This window comes from Scyliorhinus canicula, chromosome 8 (assembly GCF_902713615.1).
Source record: "Scyliorhinus canicula chromosome 8, sScyCan1.1, whole genome shotgun sequence".
NCBI lineage: Eukaryota > Metazoa > Chordata > Chondrichthyes > Carcharhiniformes > Scyliorhinidae > Scyliorhinus > Scyliorhinus canicula.
Genome location: NC_052153.1, coordinates 143,111,233 through 143,130,970, shown reverse-complemented (window position 1 = coordinate 143,130,970; position 19,738 = coordinate 143,111,233). Strand labels below are relative to the sequence as shown.

The 19,738-nt window shown below is 46.3% G+C and overlaps 1 protein-coding gene across 2 annotated transcripts in view; it reads right to left on the bottom strand.

Annotated features, from left to right (window-relative positions):
• The window catches only part of LOC119970548 (EGF-like repeat and discoidin I-like domain-containing protein 3), a 296,590-nt gene that overhangs the window by 132,862 nt on the left and 143,990 nt on the right, over positions 1 to 19,738 (bottom strand). The window lies entirely within an intron of this gene.

Here is a 19,738-nt window from a genome sequence, read left to right as displayed (position 1 = left end):
CATCAATCGAATGCGAGACGAGTTGCTGTACAAAAGTTAGGCTTTAATAAGCTAGAAGTTAGCCCTGCGGCCGACTACAGTAAATGGACGACTGCCGGTCGTTCTGACTATTTATACCTCGGTATGGAGGCGTGGTTAACTCAGCCTCTCGACCAATCGGAGAGCCGTCACATGACTGGTCTCAACCAATCGGTCGAGAGGCACATGACCGACCAGAGCCAATGGTAAGCCGGTGTTCTGCACCAATGGCAGACAGCTATGCAAATCATACCACCACAATCATTCAATAGGGTCTCATCATTATATGTTTCTTTCTGCATCTCACGATTAGTGCAATTCTCCAGAAAGCCGCGCCTCTCTCTTTGCCATAAATCTACCCACCTCTCTTTTGTCAGGTGAAACTTTAGACAGACGAATTGCTTTGATTGCTGGGGCCACAAAGCCTTTGGCTCATGATTTTAACAGTATGAATTAATTATGGTGGGATTCTCTCAGTCCACTTTGGGCCAGAGAATTGCTGGGCTGGACGCCCCAATGCCGGTCTGCCGATTCTCCAGTGAGCAGAGAATTGGCACCATTGGCACCAGTCGGGGGCCATTCTACCCCCCGGCGATTCCCCGCCCGGGATGGGCCGAGTGGCCGCAAAGAAAATCCGAATCCCGCCGTCAACGTGAGGTCTTACCCGGCGGGACCTCAGTGTGCATCCTTTTGGGGGTGGCCTGGTGGGGGGAGGGGTGGTCCAACCCGGGGGGGGGGGGCTCCGCTGTGGCCAGGCCCGCGATTGGGGCCTACCGATCTGCAGGCTGGCCTCTCAGGCTGGGGGCCACTTTTGCTCTGCGCTGGCCCCTGTAGTCCTACACCATGTTGCGTCGGGGCCGGCGCGGAGAAGGAAGCAACAGCGCATGCGCGCAATCGCGCCGGTCACAGTTTAGCATTCGTGCCAGTCACAGTGCGCATGCGCCGACCTGCGGCGCCCATTTGAGGCCGGTATCAGCAGCTGGAGCGGCGTGGGTCACTCCAGTGCCATGCTGGCCTCCTCTAGGGCTCAGAATCGCTGCTCCTGGGGGCCTGTTGATGCCATCGTAAAACGCGACGGCGTTTATGACGCCGTTTACGACGCCGTCAACGCTTGGCCTCAGGATCAGAGAATCCCGCCCTATGTTTCCCCACACTGATGGTGATTTTCATTCAAAATCTCATTTTCAAGCAATCCTTATGAAATTACCTATGTCCAGCACAGTAACAGGTTATTTCCGAGAGAATAAATTTTATATCGTTGCTTTACATTTATAATTTTATTATAAAAGGCATTGGGCAAGATTCTCCAGATGGGAGACTGTTCTCCCACTGGATGAGAATTGCTACCGATTTACGTGCTCTCTGGGGAGTGCATATTGGTGAGCAATTCCGTATCCCTTGCCATGTAAATTTATACATGGTGAGGAATACGAGGGATTGCCGAGGGAATCCTGCTAACTGCCACCATGTTGAGCGGGTGGCTCGATAGCAAAGTGCCACGGCCAGCCACATGTGTCCTGGTTTTAAACCCCTTAACCCTTTAAGCATGTCATATTAATGTGCTTATCATTCTTTGATGTAGTTGATGTTTGTGGACATTAGGGTTTCAACACTTAGAGTCACTCATCGTGAAGGTAGATAAATGAGTTGCGGCTGTAGTTGTTTTATGGAAGCTGTCAATCACAGCCCACTACTATAAATTAATAAATGACTTGAGCTAATGGATCTGAGTGGTTTAAACACGGGTCACAACTGTTCTCCTTCCAGGAATGGACATGTGGAGCTTCCAGGTAAGTGTTCCGGCTGTAATTATTTTCACTGCGCCTGTCTGGGCTGCTCTCTAGCTTCTCTAGCTTCCAGACAGCGGTATCCTTTCTGGGGGGAGGGGGTGAGGTGGTCTATTAGTCAAGGGGCCTCAGTGGGGGGTTCCTTTAGTTAAGGGGCCGCAGTGCTCAGTGGGGGAGGTGGGTTATGGGGCACTTATGAAGGACTTCCTTGAGTCAGGAGATCTCTGTGAGGGTCCCTCTAGTTAGGGAGTTTCTGTGGGGCTTCCTTCAGTTAGGGAGTCTCAGATGGGCCTTCCTATTAAGGGGGTCCCTCGAGGATCTCCCTATTAAGGGGATCCCTGGGATGGTCTATGTGTTAAGAAGTTCCTTTAGGAGGGTCTCCCTGTTTAAGTATTTTCTTGCGGAGGGTTCTAATGTTTTGGGGGTCTTTGGTTGGGCATGGGAGGGTGCCGAGTAGAGGAGGGATAGGCAAGTAGTGAATTGTGGGGGGGGGGGGGGGTGGCCCTTGGATGGGCTTTGGGGGAAAAGCTACCCCATTGGTTGACCGCGAGGTCTACCGTGTCAGGCCTTTGGTGAGACCTGTAGTAATCCCAGCCAATGTGATTTCCTGCCCAGGGGACTGGAGAATCACAGAGGGCTGGAGAATAAGATCCATTTGTATTAATTCACAGCCTCCCATTGGCTTGCAGGTGTGAACCTCAATCCCACCACCAGAAGGGGTCGGAGCATTGCGTTCAGACCAGCACCTGCCAACACCTGGCGCCGATCCCGACTTCTCGCGTCTCACCCTCGTCGGGGTCCCCGCTACCGGCAGGGGTGGTGGAGAATCCAGACGATTTTTCTTGGATGTGTGTATCCCTGCCTAAAATAACCACTCACAAAAAGTGATTTGTAAGGCTTGTTTGGGTTGGTACTTCTTACTCAGCTAAATCATTTTGCATGTTTCACTAAAGTTACACATTTAGGGCAGCACGGTAGCATGGTGGTTAGCATAAATGCTTCACAGCTCCAGGGTCCCAGGTTCGACTCCCGGCTGGGTCACTGTCTGTGCGGAGTCTGCACGTCCTCCCCGTGTGTGCGTGGGTTTCCTCCGGGTGCTCCGGTTTCCTCCCACAGTCCAAAGATGTGTGGGTTAGGTGGATTGGCCATGCTAAATTGCTCGTAGTGTCCTAAAAAGTAAGGTTAAGGGGGGGTTGTTGGGTTACGGGTATAGGGTGGATACGTGGGTTTGAGTAGGGTGATCATGGCTCGGCACAACATCGAGGGCCGAAGGGCCTGTTCTGTGCTGTACTGTTCTATGTTCTATGTTCTATACAAAATTGAGTGGAGATGACACATCATCGACTATGGGCAAGGTTCTCTGGCCACCCCGTGGCGTGTTTCCCGGAGGGAGGTGGCCCTCCTGCTGTAGGATCTTCTGGTCCCGCTGCTGTCAATGGGATTTCCCATTGAATCCACCCCACGGTTCTGGGAAACCCAAGGCGAGGGTGCGCCGTTGGCGGGAACAGAAGTTCCCACCGACGTGAGCAGCCAAAAAATCTCACCCTGTAAAGAAATAACATTAAAGCTGAATTCAATGATAACTTATTGTGCGCAGAATAGTGCTCTGTTTATCAATGTCTTTTTTGCTCAGTACCATGAACTGTTATCAGTCTGGGTGGGCTCAATTTATGTTCAGCAATCCTTTCAAAACAAACTAGGTTCAGATTATAGACTGCTCAACACTTGATGTTTTAGGTGTCGATGACTTATGCTGTAAGTGCTCTTGTGCTCTAAAAGTATTCTTCCCATTTCAACAGTTTAGTTTGCAATAGTGTCAAAGACTACATTGCAACATATTTCGAGGATTGTGTCAGTTATTGCATCACCTTACTTAAAGAAACATTTGGATTTCCTTAAGTCTGTGGAGATAGTGCCATGGCTCTGAAGCTACAATCAAAGGCAATGAACACAAAACATTTTGGTGTGCAAAATAAATGTTTAAATTGTTCGATAACCACTGTGGTAAATGGATCAAAATGCATTCATTGTTCGATCTTTATATTTGCCCTGCGCAGTTATGATCCAGGAATAGTACTTGCCATACACTTCAGTATGTTCTGAGACCAGCACCATTCAGTTGAAAAATCTGACAATGGCATACATTGGACCGAGCGAATGCAAGTCGCCCAATGAAGTTCGCCAGAGTTCTGCAACATTTTCATGATTAGGCCTGATGAACTTAATATCGGTGTGTTGCATGTATTGAAACATAGAAACTTAGAAAATAGGTGCAGCAGTAGGCCATTAGGCCCTTCGAGCCTGCACGACGATTCAATATGATCATGGCTGTTCATGCAAATTCAATATCCCACTCCCACTTTCTCTGCATACTCCTTGATCCCTTTAGCCACAGGGCCACGTCTAGCTGTCTCTTGAATATGTCCAATGACCTGGCCCCATTAGTTTTCTGTGGTAGATAATTCCACAAGTTCACAGCTCTCTGAGAGAAGAATTTCTTTGTCATCTCAATGTTGAATGGCTTACCCCTTATTTTTAGGCTGTGACCCCTAGTTCTGGATGTCCCCAACATCGGAAACACTCTTCTCGCATCTAGCCTGCCCAGTCCAACAGGACTGTACGTTTCTTTGAGATCCCCTCTCATTCTTCTAAACTGCTGTGAGTACAAGCCCAGTTGATCCAGTCTTTCTTCATATGACAGTCCTGGGAATTAATCTGGTGAACCTTCGCTGGACACTCTCAATAGCAAGAATGTCCTTCCTCAAACTAGGAGACCAAAACGTCACACAATACTCAAGGTGAGGCCTCACCAAGGCCCTGTATAACTGCAGCAAGACATCCCTACTATTATACTCAAAGGCTAGCATGCTATTAGCTTTCCTCACCGCATGCTGTACTTGCATGCCAAACTTCAGCGACTGTTCCACCATGACACCCAATTCTCATCACACTTACCCTTTTCCTAAACCACCACCATTCAGATAATAATCCGCTTTCCTGTTTTTGCTACAAAAGTTGATAACCTCACATTTACCCACATTATATTGCATTTGCCGAGTATTTCCCCACTCAGCTAGCCTGTCCAAGTCACCCAGCAGCTTCTTTGCATCCTCCTCATAGCACACACTATCACCCAGCATAATGTCATCTGCAAATTTGGAGATAGCACAGATGGATAGATCATCAATTTGGAAGTTGGTAAGGTGTGGAAGACCAGGAATTGTAGCCAGAAACAGGTCACTAACGGATGGAGGGAAGGGAGGAGTGGGGTCACATGCTCCTCCGAGTCTCTAAAAAAATTATTTGTAAAACTTGTAAGGAACATTTTACTGAGCAGATTGCAACCTTATGAACTAATTTAGCTGCTGAATATTCAGCTAAAAAATTTTGCTGGGGTCCTCAATTTAACTATTTTAATGAGGCTACTGCCTACATTGGGCAGGGTTGATGGCTGCCTATTTCAAGATTCACTTAATTATTGGCCCAAATTATCTCTCCCAAGACAGAGAATGGGAGTTAGGAAATTTCCCGAATGAACACATCAGCCTCAGGAATAACAACCCCTAAGTGGTGGGGAGCTTTGCTTTGGCAGGTGGGAGGGGTGTGGGTTGTGGGGGCGGAGGTGGGGTGCAATGAAGGTAGAATTTGGCCCTGACTCTGGCACAGAGTGGCTGCTGAGTGCTGAGGTGGGCAGTTAACACGGCCGACCCTGGTGCTCTAGGAATTTGTTCCAGTTAATTTACGAATATTTTAGGCCTTCTAGCCCTTACCCCTCAATCCCTGCCCAGTCCATGCCAGCTCATGCCCTTCCCACCCATCCCCATGATCCTTTACTTTCCCCAATACCAACTTAATGCTAACTCAGGCCAACTCATGCAAATCCACCCACCACCATGTGTCCTTACACTGTCCATGTCAACTCACCCTCAGGAGCCATGTTGAAATTAAATAAATTTAAATTCTAAATATCTATTGCAGCATTCACTGTGCGAAGCAAAACACTCCCATTCATGAAACCCCATTCAAGACTTTAAATCCCCTCAAGTACAAGACTAGCAGGGAAGACAGTGGAACAGCAATGGCAGGAGTTTTTGGGGAGTATTCGAGAGGCACAGCAGAAATTCATCCCAAGGGGAAACATGTTAAGGGCAGGACAAGGCATCCGTGGTTAACAAGGTAAGTCAAAGACAGCATGAAAGCAAAAGAAAAAGCATCCAAAATGGCAAGGATTAGTGGGAAGCCAGTGGATTAGGAATCACTTAAAAGCGAGCAGAGGACAACTAAAAAAGCAATAAGGGGAGAGAAGGTGAAATATGAGTGCACGTTAGCTAGTAATATGAAAGAATATAGGAAGAGTTTCTTTCCATATGTAAAAGGTAAGAGAGAGGCAAAAATAAACATTGGACCACTGGAAAACGTGGCTGGAAAAGTAATAATAGGAAACAAAGAAATGGCAGATGAACTGAATAGTTACTTTGCATCAGTCTTCACGGTGGAAGACACCAGTGGGATCCCAGAGCTCCAGGAGAATCAGGGGCAGAGGTGAGTGCAGTGGCCATCACTAAGGAGAAGGTTCTGGGCAAACTGAAATGTCTGAAGGTGGATAGGTCACCTGGACCGGATGGACAACACCCCAGGGTCCTAAAAGAGAGCTGAGGAAATTGTGGAGGCATTGGTGGTGATCTTTCAGGAATCACTGGAGGCAGGAAGGGTCCCAGAGGACTGGAAAGTGGCTAATGTAACACCACTGTTTAAGAAGGGAGGGAGGCAGAAGACGGGAAATTATAGGCCGGTTAACCTGACTTCGGTCATTGGTAAGATTTTAGAGTCTGTTATTAAAGATGAGATTGTGAAGTACTTGGAAGTGGATGGTAAAATAGGACTGAGTCAGCACGGCTTTGATAAAGGGAGGTAAACTCTGACAAATCTGTTGGAATTACTTGAGGAGGTAACAAGGAAGTTAGACATTCACTTGAGGAAGGAGCAGTGCTCCGAAAGCTAGTGTTTGAAACAAGCATGTTGGACTTTAACCTGGTGTTGTAAGACTTCTTTCTGTGATTTATTTAGATTTCCTGAAGGCCTTTGACAAGGTGCCGCACAGGAAACTGTTAAATAAGTTAAGAGCTCATGGTGTTCAGGGTAAGATCCTGGCATGGATAGAGGATTGGCTGACTGGCAGAAGGCAGAGAGTGGAGATAAAGGGATCTTTTTCAGGATGGCAGCCAGTGACTAGTGGTGTGCCTCAGGCGTCTGTGCTGGAACCACAACTTTTCACAATATACATTAATGATGTGAGAAAAGGAACTGAAGGCACTGTTGCTAAGTTTGCAGATGATGCAAAGATCTGTAGAGGGACAGGCAGTATTGAGGACGTAAGGGGCTACAGAAGGATATGGACAAGCTAGGAGAGTGGACAGTGAAGTGGCAAATGAAATCCAATGTGGAAAAGTGTGAGGTTATGCACTTTGGATGGAGAACTTTAGGCATAGACTATTTTATAATTGGGGAAATGCTTAGGAAATCAGAAGCACAAATGGACTTGGGAGTCTTTGTTCACGATTCTCGAAAGGTAAACATGCAGGTTCAGTCGGCAGTTAAGAAGGCAAATGCAATGTTAGCATTCATGTCAAGAGGGCTAGATTACAAGACCAGGGATGTACTTCTGAGGTTGTATAGGGCTCTGGTCATACCCCATTTGGAGCTTTGTGAGCAGTTTTGGGCCCCGTATCTAAGGAAGGACATGCTGGCCTTGGAAAGGGTCCAGGGAAGGTTCACAAGAATGATCCCTGGAATGAAGAACCTGTCGTATTAGGAATGATTGAGGACTCTGGCTCTGTACTCATTGGAATTTTGAAGGATGAGGGGGAATACTTTTGAAACATACAGGATACTGAGAGGCCTGGATAGAGTGGACGTGGAGAGAATGTTTCCACTTGTGGGAAAAACTAGAACTAGAGGACATAATCTCAGACTAAAGGTACCATCCTTTAAAATAAAGATGAGGAGGAATTTTTTCAGCCAGAGGGTGCCTAATTTGGGGAACTCTTTGCCGCAGAAGGTTGTGGAGGCCAAATCACTGCGTCTTTAAGACAGAGATAGATAGTTTCTTCATTAATAAGGATACCAGGGGATATGGGGAATCAGCAGGAGAATGGGGATGAGAAAATATCAACCATGATTGAATGGAGAGTGGCCTATTTCTGCTCCGATGTCTTATGGTCTAACATAATCTTTTGTAAAGGCATAATGATTTGTATTCATAGCATTTCATCAAAGATAACTAATCCTTTAATAACCTTCTTGAGCTGTCAAAACTGAACTTGGGCACCTGTTGGTATAATTATAGGTTGCAGAAAGCAGCCAAACATTCATACTTATACACAATAGCCCTTCGGGTAATGTCAACAAACAGCTAGTATAACTGCTAGACTAGATTTTCTTTACCTCTCGCTGAAACAGACAACCTATTTTTTATTTTTACAGGTTAGGGAATTTTTTTTAAATTACAGCTTGATATTTTAACTCTCACTGACACAAGCAGCACATTTATTTGCAATTTTTAAAGGGCTGAGATTTAAATAACTATACAGCTTCACAGTTTTACAGATGTTCCCTGCCCTTCAAGATAATTTAGGTCTATTCTAAAAATTTGTAAATCCCACAATCGGGGTTAAGGTGCTTGATACAGTGAAAATGGGTTTTATTTTAATTCAGCACCGAGTTAAAATGACCCGACTGATTCAGGTGAGTCAAGTTCTGCTCTCTTTCCTCTACCGGCAAAAATAGCCACCATGGTTTCTGTCGCCTTAAATCCAGCCCATTGCACTGGAGTATTGAACATTGAAAAATGAGTTAATGGAACTGGTAAATAGGGATGAAGGACCAATGAAGAAATGTTAGGATACGCAAGAAATGTTGGCCTCGCCAACAATGCCCATGTCCCATGACAAAAATTTTAAAAGTGAGAAGTCAAACGGAACTTTTCCACCAAAAGACAAGATGAATAAGAAACAACAGAAGACCCCTGAAACAAACGGTTTAAAGGATGATTATAATAAGCCAAATACTGTGAATGCTGGAACAGGAACAGAGGGCACTGGTGAAACTCAGCTGGTCTGGCATTATCAGTTAGGAGTTAAACAGGGCGCGATTCTCCGCAAATGCGGAGAGTCGTGAAGGCTGCCGTGAAACTGGCCGTGTTTCACGGCAGCCTCCGTGCCCCCTCCCGGGACCCGATTCTGCTCCCCGGTCGGGGCTAGCAGCGGGGCCCCGTGAACCTCGGCATCGCAGGCTTAGCGAACTTCACTAAGCCCGCGCGCCAAGGTTAACGCCGGCTGACGCAAACGATGACATCAGCCGCGCATGCGCGGATTGGACAGCTCTAATCCGCGCATGCGCGGATGACGTCATCACGCATATGCGTGAAACCCGCGCATGCGCGGGCCTTTATGCCCCTCAGCCACCCCGCGGACTGATCCAGTGGGACGGCGGAGGAACAAAGAGTGCGCAGGGTTCGGACGCGCTGCTCGTGATCGGTGGGCACCGATCGCGGGCCCATGGCACCCTTGGTACGGCCGTGGTGCGTAAAAAAACACCGTAAAAAAACAGCGGGCAGCGATTCGTGTCGTGGGGCGGCCGTGGGGGGGGGGGGGGGGAGAATAGCGGGAGGTCGTGAAAAATGTCGGGAAGGCCCTCCCGCTATTCTCCGACCCGTCGTGGGGGGCGGAGAATCGCGCCCTAAAGTTTCGAGTCACAGACTACGTCTGATGACATTCTCTTTTCTTGTTGAAGAATGATTAGATGTACTGGAGAATGAGGCCACAAAGTACAGGTTCGTTAGCTTTTTTCCCCTTCTCACAAATCTTATATTCTCATTGGATTATTATCGAGGATAAGTTAAAGAAAAAAGGAAACAAAATGATTGAAGGTAGTCAATTAAACATTCTTACATTCATGGAGTAGCTTCTCCTTGCAGGAAAAGCTCAGAGTGAAAACATGAGTGAACATTTCATCAAGGATTTAACAGTTGTCGTGTTTCCAGATGTTCATCCTTTTTGTTGAAAGGTTTTGGTTTGAGTTGTGTTTTCAGATTATATTTGCACAGGATGGATAGGAAAGACAACAGGCTGGAAGCAATGATGATGTGTTCTAATGCCAGATGGTTAGTTTGTGGACTATCATTACAAATATATTAAGGGCCTTTGTCCCAGGCTCGTTAGTCAGGAAAGCCCCAATTCTTGACAGAAATATGTCTTTTTAAACCCACACCCTAAGAAGAGATAAGTTGTATTTGCTTTTCCTTGAGCACTGGTGTATCACTAATTGGGAACAAGCCAATCAGCATAACAGTACTCTCCATGACTGAAAATGGAGAAAAGAGAAAAGATGGGAAGCATCTAAACATAGTGGCTCGGATTGAATCCCCGGGGGGAGGTGCGAATCCCGCCCCGCCACCCCAACACCAGCTGCCCTATTGTCCGCCGCAGTTTTTCGGGAGCCGGCGGCATTCCCACCACGCCAGTCGGGGGCCGTTGACAGCGGCCTCTCCCGGCGATTCTCCGGGCCCCAATGGACCGAGTGGTCGTAAAGTTTAGGCCAGTCCCACCGGAGTGAATTACTCACCTCACACATGGAGGGACCTGGCAGGTAAATGTGCGGGGGCGGTCCTGGGGGGGCACAGGGGACTCCGACCTCGGAGGGGGGGGGGCCTCCACGATGGCCTGGCCCGCGTTCGGGGCCTACCGATCTGCAGGCAGACTGGTTCCGTGAGGGGTCTTCTTTCCTCCGTGGCGTGCCCCTGTAGGGCTCTGCCATATTGCCCGGGGACCGGAGCGGAGAAGTGAACCACCGCGCATGTGCGGAAATATTCCGGCCGGTCCCCACATGCGCGAGATCACGGCGGCCGTTTGGCGCATGCGCGAAGTTGCGCTGGCCCTTCGGCACCAGCTGGAGCAGCGCCAACCACTCCGGCGTCAAACTAGCCCCCAAAAAATTGGAGAATTCCTCCCTTTCGGGTGCTGTTGACGCTGGAGTGGTTGCCGCCAGTTTTCACGTCGGCGTGGGGACATAGGCCCATTTTCGGAGAATCCCGACCGGTATGTGCCAATTCCATGTCCAGACAACACTACATGCCAACATAGTTGGGGCACCCAGGGATCATTTAGAGCCCAATGTCAACTTCAAGTCAGTTTCCCATATTGGATGCAGATTGCTGTTGGCATTGGCCAAACAGACTGTCCTCAGTTTTCTCACCCTTCAAATGGACTCGAAGATAAAAGACAGCCAGATAAATAGGAAATACATCTTTAATATAGCGAGATTTGATGAGGATAATTTAGCTGATCTTGTGTTAGACGGACTGTTGAAAGGTGTTTGACGAATTGCCATATAATAGACATGTTCACAAAATTAAAGCCCATGAGATTGAAGGGACAGTGGTAATATGGAGACAAAACTGCTCAAGGAAGCAGAGATTAGCAGTAAACAATTGTTCTTCATGCCAGAGGGAACTGCATGGTTTCCTCCAGGGTTAGGTATTCGGTATACTTGATATATATGAATGACCTGGATTTATATGCAGAGTATTTTACAACTCTGCAATAATATGAAATTTGGAAATGTTGTAAACAATGAGGAAGTTGGTGTGAGACTTGAGAGAGAACAGCCAGACTGGTCAAATGGCAGACACATGGCACATGAAATTTAATGCAGATAAATATGAAGTGGTTGGTGCATTTTGATAAGAAGAATGAGGAGAAGTAATATTAATTAAATGCTGCAGTTTTAAAAAATTGTGTCCAGGAACAGAGAGATTTGAGGGTGTATACACACAAATCTGTGACACTGGCAGAACAAGTTGCTTATGGGATCCTCGGTCTTATTAATGGAGGAATGATGTCTAAAAGCAAACAGTTAAACCTCAGCTGGAGTATTGTAATTAACTCTGGGTTTCACACTTTAAGAAGGTATCTAGCCTTCACTCAAATGCATCTATACCATTTGTCTTAATCACTTCCTGTAGTGGTAGGTTCCACATTCTTATTGTGATTGACAGAGCACTCAACCGTGTCCGACCCATCTCCTGCACCTTTACCTTCACTGCTTTCTCTCCCTCCCAGTACCAGGATCGGGCCCCCCCTGACCTCGCTTTTCACCCTACCAGTTTTTACATTCAAAGGATCATCTACTGCTATTTCTTTCAACTCCAGCAGCAAGATAAAACACATCTTCCCTTCATCCCCCATGTCGACATTCCGCAGAGAGTTCTCCCTCCATGACAAGCTGGTCCACTTCTCCATCATTTCCAACTCCTCATCCATTTCTATAGTACCTTCACTTGTAATTGCAAAAGGCACAACACCTGCTCCTTCACCTCCTCATTCCTCAACATCCAAGGCCACAAACATGCCTTTCAAGTGAAGCAATGTTTCACTTGCATCACTTCCAATTTGGTTGAATGTATTCATTGCTCCCAGTGCGGTCTCAAATCGGGGAGACTAAACGCAGACTGGGTGACTGGTTTGAGGACTATCATGACAAATATTATAGTGCTTCGCTCAGTCCGCAGACATTACCCTGACCTGCCAGTTGCTTCCAGGTTCAACTGACCATCTTGCTCTCATGCCAACTGTTCAACTTTTGGGCTGCTGCAATCTTCCAGTGAAGTCCACCATAAATTAGAGGAACAGCACATCACCTTTCAATTAGGCATTTTCCAGCCTTCTGGACTCAACACTGAGTTCAAGAACATCAAACTGAGAACCTTCTCCTCCATCTTGATCCTTTTTTTAAATCCAAAAGGTTTGGCTTTCACAGAGCACTGACCTTTGTTCTGATATTAATATATTCTACTATCCTACCTTTGTGCTACTATCAGCACCTTATTTAATCTTTTACACTGCTATTAACACTTTCTTTCTCTTGTGTCCTGAACATTTTTGTCCAAACTCTCTGAACTCATTGTGACCTTCTACTTTGCCCCACCCCCTCTTCAAGAGCATAACATCCATCGCATTTCTCCCTCATCAGCTCTGAAGAAAAGCCAAACGGACTCAAAATGTCAAAACTTTTTTTTTCTCCACAGCCAAACCTGCTGTGCCTCCCCAGCACTTTTTGTTGTTATTCCACACCCTTACCACACTCTGAATTTCCTGATGGATTTCTTGATGGCTATCTTGGATTGATGACTTTTAATTTTTCACTTTCCTATAAGTAGAGATATTATCCCTGTGCCTGCACTATCAAAATCTTTCAGAATTTTAAAGATGTCGATTAGGTCACCCTGCAGGCTTCCTTTTTCAAGATTAAGTTTATCCTTTCCTAATAGGTACAGCCTAGCATTTCTGAAGGCGACTTTGCAAATCCTTATTGCACTCTCTCCAGTGTCTCTATATTATTTTTATAATTAAAAAAAATAAATTTGGAGTGTCCAACTATTTTTTTTCAATTAAGGGGCAATTTAGTGTGGCCAATCCACCTACCCTGCACAACTTTGGTTTGTGGGGGTGAGACCCCCGCAGACACAGGGAGAATGTGTAAACTCCACACAGACAGTGACCCAGGGTCCTCGGCGCTGTGAGGCAGAAGTGCTAACCACTGCGCCGCTGTACCGCCTATATTATTTTTATAATAATGTGGGAAGAACTATATAACATAACCAAGACTCAATATAAGTTTAGTATTACTTCTCTACATTACACGTGTAGCTCTCTGGAAATAAACCCGCGCACTTTTTTTTTAATGGCCTTAATATCTGCTTTGCTACTTTTAGTAGTTTGTGTACATGTATTCCTAGATGGATCCCGTAGCTCCTGTACCCCATTAAATTCCTTTGTTCAAAGCAACATGTGACATCCTTATTTATCTTACCAAAATATAGCACCTCAAATGTATCTGTTTTGAAATTCCAAAGAATAAGAGAGGAGTTGGAGATGTTAGGGTTGTACTCCTTAGAGCAGAGAACATTAAGAGAAGATTTGATAGAGATGTTCAAAATCATGGACGGTTTTGATAGAGTAAATGAGGGAAATTTTGTGACAGAAAGGACATATTTAAGGTGATTGGCAAATGAACCAGAGATAACATGAGGAAACAATTTTACACAGCCAGTTGTGATCTGGAATGAAGTTGACTGAATAATAACATGTAATAAATATTTGAAGGGAAAAAACATTACAGGGCTAAGGAATAAGTGTGATGGACTTGGATTGATTGCTTAGCTCTATGAATGAGCCCGCACAAGCATTTGTCTGAATTCCTTTGGCCATTCTCTCTCCCTCTGCACAGGGCTGGCCCACTAAAGGAAGACAAGAGTCAAGCTAGTGAGGCTCGGGACAGCTGGAGTGTTAAAAAGGACCAAAGGTAATGCATCTTGCCGTCTTCACAGGTGTCCAAAACTCCTCCCAACTGATATTAATCTTAAACCACTGGACACAGGGTTGAGTGAGTGCCAGTTGTGAAAGATCGTAGCAGGACTTTGACTAGTCGGTGTGTCAATTTGTATATTGTAAGAAGAATGAAGGGTTAACAATTTACTGTAACTGCATCCAATCACTAGATGGAGATCAAGACCACACACGTGGATCACGCGATACTCTTGATTCGGGGAAAAGGTTGTTCAACAAGGTAGATAATAGTCGTGTTATCAGGAGCTCTGTAATTCAAATCGTAGTTTTAGTGAATCTTTTATACCTGAACAAGCAAATTGAATCTATTTAGTTGCAGTATAAATAAATTAGGTTTGTTCAAAACTTAGCTTGATATTCTTTGTGAGACATTACCCTTCGAAGCCATCCTCATTCAGAAAGCAAAAAACATCAGAGTAGGATACAGAATGGGTCAGAGATTGGGCAGATGGAGTTCAAAGTAGAAAAATGTGCTGTGACAGATTTTGAAGGTAAGAACAGGGAAAGGAAAAACAAATCTCAAAAATGTAAGATGTTGGGCAACATTTTACATTCCCTGCTTGGCCTGTTTCCAGCACAGCGGCATGTACAATAGGGTGGGTGCACCCCACAAACTTTCCACCCATCCCGAAGCTCGCCCCCATAACACGAGGTGTGAGTGCATGTCAAATTCAGCAGCCTGCCCACTATAAAAGGGCAAATTAGACTTGTTACCAAGCCAATTGACTCTGATAACATACAGCTTACACGATAAAATGTTTTGCATGGGCTGTCAGGCAGGCGTGGACAGCCTGATTTTTTAATTACATTCATCATAGGGGGTGGGGGGTTTGGGCCAATTTGCGATGGGGGGATAGTCAGCCACCGGACCTCACTATTAGGCCACCCGCTCAAGATGGCAGCTGATAAGGGATTCCTTGGGAATCCTTATTCCACGCCATGCATAAATTTGTATGTCATGGAACCACTGAATTGCATCCCGCAAGGGGATCATAAACCTAGTCCAATTCAGCTCCAGCGGGAGAATATGGAGTGGGATTCTCCATTCCCCGATGCCGATTTCTTAATCGGCAATCGGGTGGAGAACCCTTTCTCATGCTCGAATCGGGGGCGGTGCCTGTTTTTGGATGCTCCGGCGAGGGCTGGGGGGACTGGTGGGGGGTGGTCTAGGGGTAGTGAGGGGTTGTCCAGGAGGACACTATCTGGTAGGTTGGGCCCGCACGCGACCGGCGCCATGATGTACGGCGCAACTGCTGCAGGTCATTACCACGCGCATGCGCGGCCGTGAACCCGGTAATTCTCCGGCCATTTATTTCGTAAAGGCTGTGGGCTGGATTCTCCGATTCTGCAGCTATGTCCACAGGATCCATCTGGTCTTACGACCACAAAGTCTACGATGCCCCCGCACCGATCCTCCACCCAGTGGAGGCTAGCAGACGTGCCGCGTAAAGCCCCAGGCTTTATCTGCAGATACGGCAGCAGAATGGCCAGATCACTGGCCGCGCTGTACAGCACGGTTGCAGTCGCGCGCGCCGACCCGGCCTGCCAAAGATTGCCCCTGTAACCTCCCTCGCCAGCCCTGGACCACCCCCCACCTGAGAACCCCGTGGATATGCAATGTGTTTCTGAGTGTGTGAATTGAGAGAGGTGAGAAGAGTGACGTACTCTGAGGAACACAGATCGTTCATCCTCTTCCTGCATCGGGTGGCAGTCCTGTTTTGTAGGGCACTGGTGCTCACCTCTGCTGCCATCGCCTTCCACGCTGTACTGGACACCTTGGATGAGGCTCTTAGTCCAGAGTGGGGTGGAGGATTTCGTGGTGGCCCTCCACTGCATCCAGCAGTGGGGAAGCATGTTTTCACTCTTTTGAAACCATGACTTTCCATCTCCTTTCCAACCCTCAGACAGTTCTACCTCTGTGCAGAGGTGGCCTTTAAATATGGCATCCAAATTTCAGGCGGCCTGAGGTCATGAGGTGGGGCAGGCGAGAGGAGTGGGGGTGAGAGATTCAGATTGGACATGAAACCCATACTTCTGCATTTTTTCAGTCAAGTGTCGTGCGATATGGCAGAAAAAGGCACCATTGCCATTGCCATTTTCCCCGTTCGATATCAGACTTTGCCAATTTCTGGGACGATTCCACCCACAAAATAGAAAAGCCAAAGAGCTTTGCTCAACTTAGATAAAACAGTTTGACCCCACAGTGACTATTGTTTTTAATTCTGGCCCCACAAATGATTTGAGAGACTGGGGGGGGGGGGGGGGGGGGGGGCAGAGGAACTGAGGCCCGGTTAAGAAAAAAGCATTGGTATCTATGAATTTGCTCCCTGGCCCTGCTGCTGCCAGTCAACAGTTACCCCTCCCTGCCTCCCAGATTTACCATGGTGCCAGTAATAACTAACCCTAGCAGAAGACTTTTACATTTTATTCTTTCATGGGGATGTGGGCCTCGCTGGCAAGGTCAATATTTGATGCCCATCCCTGATAGTTCTTAAACTGAGGGCAGTTAATAGTGAACCACATTGCTGTGTATCTGGAATCACTTGTCGGCCAGACCAGGATGGGGAAGTGAACCTAGGTAAGGTGCTCTTTCAGAGGGTCGGTGCAGACTCGATGAGTCGGATGCTCTCCTTCTGTTCTGGAGGAATTCTATTCTATTCTAAACAATCGATGGTATTTTGCATGGCCACCATTACTGACACTAGCTTTATGTTCCAGATTTCTTCCCTGATTTTAAATTCCATCAGATTTGAACCATGTCCCCACAGCATTAGATTGGGTATCTGGATTACTCGTCCAGCGACATATACCACCATGCCACGATCTCCTTGTTTTCTTCTTCAGCACTGGCATACTGACTGCTGGAACCTCCCAGTGGCATCACCAGCATACTGGTATTTTACAATGATTCAAGAGGAGCAATTTTGCATTGTCTTAGAATCATAGAATTTACAGTACACAAGGAGGCCATTCGGCCCATCGAGTCTGCACCAGCCCTTGGAAAGAGCACCTTACTTAAGCCATCACCTCCACCCTATCCCCATAACCCAGCAACCCCACCTAATCTTTTGGACACTAAGGGGCAATTTAGCATAGCCAATCCACCTCCCCGGACAGGCGCCGGAATGTGGCGACTAGGGGCTTTTCACAGTAACTTAATTGAAGCATACTCGTGACAATAAGCGATTTTCATTTTTCATTTCATTTCACCTAACCTGCGCATCTTTCGACTGTGGGAGGAAGCCCTGGCAGATAAGGGGAGAAAAGTGCAAACTCCACACAGTCACCCGAGGCTGGAATTGAATAATAATAATAATAATCACTTATTGTCACAAGTAGGCTTCAAAGAAGTTACTGTGAAAAGCCCCTAGTCGCCACATTCCGGCGCCTGTTTGGGGAGGCTGGTACGGGAATTGAACCCGTGCTGCTGCCTTGTTCTGCATTACAAGCTAAATGCCCAGGTCCCTGGAGCTGTGAAGCAGCAGTGTTAACCACTGTGCGATCCATATTCTCAGTAGCTACAGCTTTACAGTCAAATTTGGATACACAACAATTTTGACTCCCAGAAATCTCACTTTAATCCAGCAATACCAGTCCAAGTGTATCATGAGAATAGATGAAGAAATTCTCATACATTTGCTCTCCAGCACTGAATTTTAAATAGCTCTTGGAAACAAAATGGGTAGAAATTGTTTTTTATGAACATATTATAAAACCGAGTTCTGGATATCATGCACATTCCACAGGGATCTCTCCATTTTGTGCCCTTTCTGTCCTCCACTATGGAAACAACTGAATTAAAATGAGATTTCTAAGATTCATGCAAGAGATTTTCAATTGTACATGTACAATGGAATAATTTTACATAAATCTGCCTACTGACACAGAAAAAAAACACCTTTTACAACATTGTTCTCCTTTTAAGTAAGGAATGATTAATAGGGGGGAAAAAAATCAGAATTTCCAGAACGTAATTGCTGTTAAATTAAAGTTGTAATGACCTAAAGAGTTTGAGGGAACATAAATCAATATATGTTACTACCATTGTTTAATCATCAAGTTAGAAAAATGCTTTATAAATTCTTTTATTTATATTAAACAGTTCATTTCTGGGGGCATAGACTAGAGCTCAAAATAAAACATACTGGAGCGATAAATCTCCATTATACTAAATTGCTTAATATTGAACAGCAGATTGAATAGAGGTGTACACGGAAGGCCATGGATCTAAATAATCAAGCACTGTCTGCATGAAAAACAATTGGCCTCTTTCATAACAGGCAACTTTAAATATTCAGCTCATTGTGAAAAAAACAAAATGCAAGAAAAATATTCTCAACCAGCTGATGTTTTTCTCCGAGCGATACGAAGAAGAGCTGACAGAATAAAGTTGAGAAAGCTTTGTTTGTGGTATGGTTATGCAGAAAGAATTAACCCAGGACAAAAAGCCAAGTTTTCACAATGACCATTTATCTTAGATGCCAATATCATAACTAAAATATAGGATAACTACGCTCTGTACCAATGTGAAGAAGGCAACAGCCTCCAGCCCATCGATGGGGATTTCATAAATAACATTAATGTAGCCTTGTCACAGTAAGAGACCATTTCTGATTTACAAGAATGACAAAATTGATGCACATCACATTGTAATGCGGTGATGGTGTGGTACTGGCACAACTGGATAAATTGATTCCACTTCACACTATGAGCTTTCAAAGATTATTCCTGATCCAAGTGATTTAGCCATCATCGGTGTTGAAAGTCTGTTTAACTGTGTAAATCAGGGGGAAATGTATTTCTAGGCCTACACAAATCACTGGTTCGGCTTGTGCTCAGCTTTCAATGCTTTACTTCACTAAGGATATTGAGGAGAGCGCACAGAAGTGGTTCACGCTGATGGCATTCGGGTTTTGTTATGAGAAGAGACCAGAAAAACTGGGTCAGTGGGCAGGTAGAAGGCAGGAAGAAAGAACTCAGGACTCCTTCAGCACTGCACTGAAGTGGGGAATGGTACTGAGTGCTCAAGAGTCTGACGGGAGGCTAAAATCCACAATGGTTTGAGAATCAAGGGTTCCATCACTGAGTATCTGATCAAAGCATTGAGATCATGATTGCTTTTGAGAAGATAAATAGGGTAAGCCTTGCATTGGCTCGTGAGGCTGTGGGACAAGTTTGGTCTTTCAGTTGCCCTGATTACCAGAGTACCTGTCCCTTAGACGCACATGGCCTGACTGAAGTGATTTTCAGGGGGATTTGGAGACAAGGGCGCGATTCTCCCAGCCCCGCGCTGGGCCGGAGAATTGCCGCAACCGTGCCCCAATGCTGGTGCACGATTCTCTGAGGTGTGGAGAATCGGCGCTATTTGCGCTGGCGCGCTTGGCGCAGTGCCAGTTGCGGGCCGCTGTACGCGGCGGGGCCGCCGTTCTCCAGCCCGAATGGGCCGAGAGGCTGCGCGGAAAAAGCAGAGTCCCACCGGCGCCGTCCACACCTGGTCGCTGCCGGCGGGAACTTGCGCATAGGGTCGGG